Here is a 4,840-nt window from a genome sequence, read left to right as displayed (position 1 = left end):
CTGCATGTTGTTTTGGGTGTATTGAGTGACGTCTTCATCAACATTTGCAGAATATTCCTGACATATTTTCACCTCTTGTCAGACGCCAACAGCCTAGTTGGCTGCAGACATTTATAAGGAGTTCTAGTAGTTGATTTGCCATTTGCAGGTATTTAAAGTAATACATGCATTGTAATTCCTTGTTGGAGCTCTCTCACATATAGGACAGTACATACCAGTGGAGGCTGGTGAGGGGAGGACGGCTCATAATAATGTCTGGAACAGAGTGAATGAAATGGAACACATGGAAACCACGTGTTTGATACCATTCCACTTATTCCCCTCCAGCCATTACAAGCCTGTCCTCCCCAATTAAGGTCCCACCAACCTCCTGTGGTACAAACACAAACAGTAAAATATATCATAAAAAATGCAAAGTGGTAAAAGATCAGAAAAGGAACCAAAAGGTTCAGTCATGTTCTAATAGTCTGATGAAAACAGTTTAGGTTGATGATTTAACAGGCAGATAGAACTGGGATAGAAGCTGTTCTAGAACCTGTGGTCCAGAAACTGATTTAACAGGCAGATAGAACTGGGATAGAAGCTGTTCTAGAACCTGTGGTCCAGAAACTGATTTAACAGGCAGATAGAACTGGGATAGAAGCTGTTCTAGAACCTGTGGTCCAGAAACTGATTTAACAGGCAGATAGAACTGGGATAGAAGCTGTTCTAGAACCTGTGTCCATCAGAAACTGATTTAACAGGCAGATAGAACTGGGATAGAAACTGATTTAACAGGCAGATAGAACTGGGATAGAAGCTGTTCTAGAACCTGTGATCCAGAAACTGATTTAACAGGCAGATAGAACTGGGATAGTAGCTGTTCTAGAACCTGTGGTCCAGAAACTGATTTAACAGGCAGATAGAACTAGGATAGAAGCTGTTCTAGAACCTGTGGTCCAGAAACTGATTTAACAGGCAGATAGAACTGGGATAGAAGATGTTCTAGAACCTGTGGTCCAGAAACTGATTTAACAGGCAGATAGAACTGGGATAGAAGCTGTGATACAGAAACTGCCTAGCATCCACTGGTGTGTGTCCAGTGTGTGTCCAGTGTGTGTGTGTCCAGGGTTTGTGTGTCCAGTGTGTGTGGGTATCCAATGTGTTTGTGTCCAGTGTGTGTGTGTATGTGTCCAGTGTGTGTGTCCGTCCAATGTGTGTGTGTGTCCAGGGTTTGTGTGTCCAATATGTGTGTGTGTCCAATGTGTGTGTCTGTGTGTATGTGTCCAGTGTTTGTGTGTGTGTCTGTGTCCAGCGTGTCTGTGTGTGTGTGTGTGTCCAATGTGTGTGTGTGCTTGTCCAATGTGTATGTCTGTATGTATGTGTCCAGTGTTTGTGTGTGTGTCTGTGTCCAGCGTGTCTGTGTGTGTGTGTGTGTTGTGTGTGTGTTCAGTGTGTGTGTGTGTGTGTCCAATGTGTGTTTCCAGTGTGTGTGTGTGTGTTCAATTTGTGTGTGTGTCCAGTGTGTGTGTGTGTGTGTGTGTGTGTGTGTGTGTGTGTGTGTGTGTGTGTGTGTGTGTGTGTGTGTGTGCAATGCGTTTGTGTGTCCAATATGTGTGTGTGTGTGTGTCCATTGTGTGTGTGTTTGTGTGTGTGTGTCTCCAGTGTGTGTGTGTGTGTGTGTGTCCAGTGTCTGTTTCCAGTGTGTGTGTGTGTCCAGCGTGTGTGTGTGTCTATGTCCAGTGTGTGTGTGTCCAAATGTGTGTGTGTCCAATATGTGTGTGTGTGTGTGTGTGTGTGTGTGTGTGTGTGTGTGTGTGTGTGCGTGTGTGTGTGTTCAGTGTGTGTGTGTGTGTGTGTGTGTGTGTCCAGTGTGTGTGTGTGTGTTCAATTTGTGTGTGTGTCCAGTGTGTGTGTGTGTGTGTGTGTGTGTGTGTGTGTGTGTGTGTGTGTGTGTGTGTGTGTGTGTGTGTGTGTGTGTGTGTGTGTTTGTGTGTGTCCAGTGTCCAATGTGTGTGTCTGTGTGTGGCTGTGTGTATGTGAGTGTCCAGTGTGTGTGTGTATATGTACAATGTGTGTGTGTGTGTGTGTGTGTGTGTGTGTATCCAAATGTGTGTGTGTATGTGTCCAATATGTGTGTGTGTCCAACGTGTTTTCCAGTGTGTGTGTGTGTCTGTGTGTCCAGTGTGTGTGTGTGTGTGTGTGTCCAGTGTGTGTGTGTCCAGTGTGTTTGTGTACATGTCCAGTGTGTGTGTGTGTGTGTGTGTGTGTGTGTGTGTGTGCCCAATGAGTGTGTCTGTGTCTGTGTGTGTGTTCAATGTGTGTGTGTGTATATGTCCAATGTGTGTGTGTATCACTGACACAGAGACACTGAGGCACCATCATACCAAAGATAAAACCCTGGATAGAGGGGCTCAGTGAATGTGGAGGTGAATGTGTACAGGTGGGTCAGTGTGTCAGAGGAGGCTCTATAGAATGACAGAGTGCCGGCTGGCCAGTCCAGATACACTCCTACTCTGTGGGAGCTGGAGAGGACGTCTATGGTAGTGGGATTACTATTGTGCCAGGCAGCGTAACCGTGGTCAGAGCAGTACAGACTCCAGGACTTGTCATTGTATCCAAGCCCACAGCCACCCCATCCTCTCCTGTTGATTCCTTTATATGTCACTCCTATACCAACCCCTCTCCCACTCCACTCTACCTCCCAGTAACAGCGCCCAGTCAGACCCTCTCTACACAGCACCTGTCTATAGTCCTCAAATCTCTCTGGGTGATCAGGATACGGCTGCTTCTCTCTCCTACATGTCACCTTTCCGTTCTCCTCAGACAGAGAGAGGAGACTGTTTACTGTGTTTGGGTCCAGTGTGAGATAACAGACATCTGATGGATGGAACCAGACACAATATTAGAAATCATCATCATTCACAATAGAATGTTAACTCACTTTTCACTAATTAATTTAATGTAGATGTTTCTAGGTATCAAAAGGAGAGACATTTGAATGATCATGTAACACACATTCACACACACACACACACACACACACACACACACACACACACACACACACACACACACACACACACAGCGTATCATTTGTAAAAGTGGTGGTAAGAATGTTTGTCTTAACCAGCCTGATAAGTCCAACATGTCTGATATGAACATTGACATAAACCCTCTACATACTTGAGTTTCTCCAGTCTGCAGTGTGGATCCTCCAGTCCAGCAGAGAGCAGTCTGACTCCTGAGTCTCCTGGGTGATTGTAGCTCAGGTCCAGCTCTCTCAGGTGTGAGGGGTTTGACCTCAGAGCTGAGACCAGAGAAGCACAGCCTTCCTCTGTGACTAGACAGCCTGATAGCCTGCAAAGAGTCAAATCATATTAAAATCACACTGCTATTCTTTGGTGGTGAAAATAGTGACAGTACATATTTATTTTTATATGAAGAATATTTTTTCAACATTTTCAGATACATCAGTGTCTTGAAACCTGCCATATCTATTCATAATTTAATGTATCATGATTAGACATGATCATAATATTACTTGTAGAGAGAGACATGTTTAGTACAAATATTTGAGTAGACTGACCAGACCAGATAAAAAGCAGTTTCAGTCAGAAGACAGACAGTGAGGTATCAGATTTAGATTGTATTGAGTATACAGTCCACACCATATCTATTTAGACAGTGAGGTATCAGATTTAGATTGTATTGAGTATACAGTCCACAACATATCTATTTAGACAGTGAGGTATCAGATTTAGATTGTATTGAGTATACAGTCCACACCATATCTATTTAGACAGTGAGGTATCAGATTTAGATTGTATTGAGTATACAGTCCACACCATATCTATTTTGACAGTGAAGCTAACATTTTAAATGTGGCTCTATACTCCGTCATTTTGGATTTCAGATCAAATGTTTCATATGAGGTTACAGTATATAATGTCACCTTTTATTTGAGGATATTTTAGTACATATCTGTTCCATTTGAGGTGATACAACAAAACATGCTAACCTCTCACCATTAGCAATAACAGAGGCTACAACAAAACATGCTAACCTCTCACCATTACCAATAACAGAGGGGGTCTGATCTTTGTGCCTCTGTAACTTTCTCATTCGTCATCATTAACGATTCATTCATGATTATTCATAATCATGGTAGCATCCACATGAATGTAGAAGTGTTCAGAAACATCTTCTATTCTTACTGACAATACAAGTGAAGTGACTCCAAAATGACAGAACATTATTCACCATTCAGTTTCTATTAGGAAAAACATCCAAAACACAACCAAGACAAACTGCTAATGAATTCAACAAGTTCGTAGAATCACAAGCTTGATGTAATCACTGCAGTCATGGAATATGGGACCAAATACTAAACTTATGACTACTTTAATACAATATAAGTGAATTTGTCCAAATAATTAATAATTCTTCAAATGTGAGAATGGGGGACAAGATACATAAAGTGCTTTCATTTCTAAACGATAAAACAGATATTTATGAAAATACCCTCAAATAAAATCTGACATTCTGTACTGTCGCCTAATATGAAACATTCTATCTCAAATCCAAAATGCTGGAGCAAAGCACCACATTTAAAACTGTAAGCTTCACTGTCCAAACACATGTGGTGTGGACTATGTGTCTGGTAAACACATGTGGATCTGGTGAACAGTTATCACTTGTTGACCAACTACAGGAATACTGACCTCAGAGTCTCCAGTTTACAGTGGGGATTCCCCAGTCCAGCAGAGAGCAGCTCCACTCCTGAATCCTTCAGGTCATTGTTACTCAGATCCAGCTCTCTCAGGTGTGAGGGGTTTGACCTCAGAGCTGAGAACAGAGA

At 42.5% G+C, this 4,840-nt stretch overlaps 1 long non-coding RNA gene across 3 annotated transcripts; it reads right to left on the bottom strand.

The window, feature by feature from the left end:
- Positions 1-388: 388 nt before the first annotated feature.
- On the bottom strand, positions 389-2,232 carry LOC121844593. Of its 3 annotated transcripts, XR_006082054.1 has the most exons (3): positions 2,218-2,232; positions 932-991; positions 389-715 (listed from the first exon to the last, which is right to left on the bottom strand). It is a non-coding gene; the product is annotated as an uncharacterized LOC121844593 (long non-coding RNA). The 3 variants fall into 3 exon arrangements; XR_006082056.1 differs by lacking the exons at positions 932-991; positions 2,218-2,232 and adding an exon at positions 992-1,194; XR_006082055.1 differs by lacking the exons at positions 932-991; positions 2,218-2,232 and adding an exon at positions 812-925.
- Positions 2,233-4,840: the final 2,608 nt, after the last annotated feature.

The sequence above is a fragment of the Oncorhynchus tshawytscha genome, unplaced genomic scaffold, assembly GCF_018296145.1.
Source record: "Oncorhynchus tshawytscha isolate Ot180627B unplaced genomic scaffold, Otsh_v2.0 Un_contig_2596_pilon_pilon, whole genome shotgun sequence".
Taxonomy (NCBI): Eukaryota; Metazoa; Chordata; class Actinopteri; order Salmoniformes; family Salmonidae; genus Oncorhynchus; species Oncorhynchus tshawytscha.
This window is presented reverse-complemented; position numbering and strand designations above follow the sequence as displayed.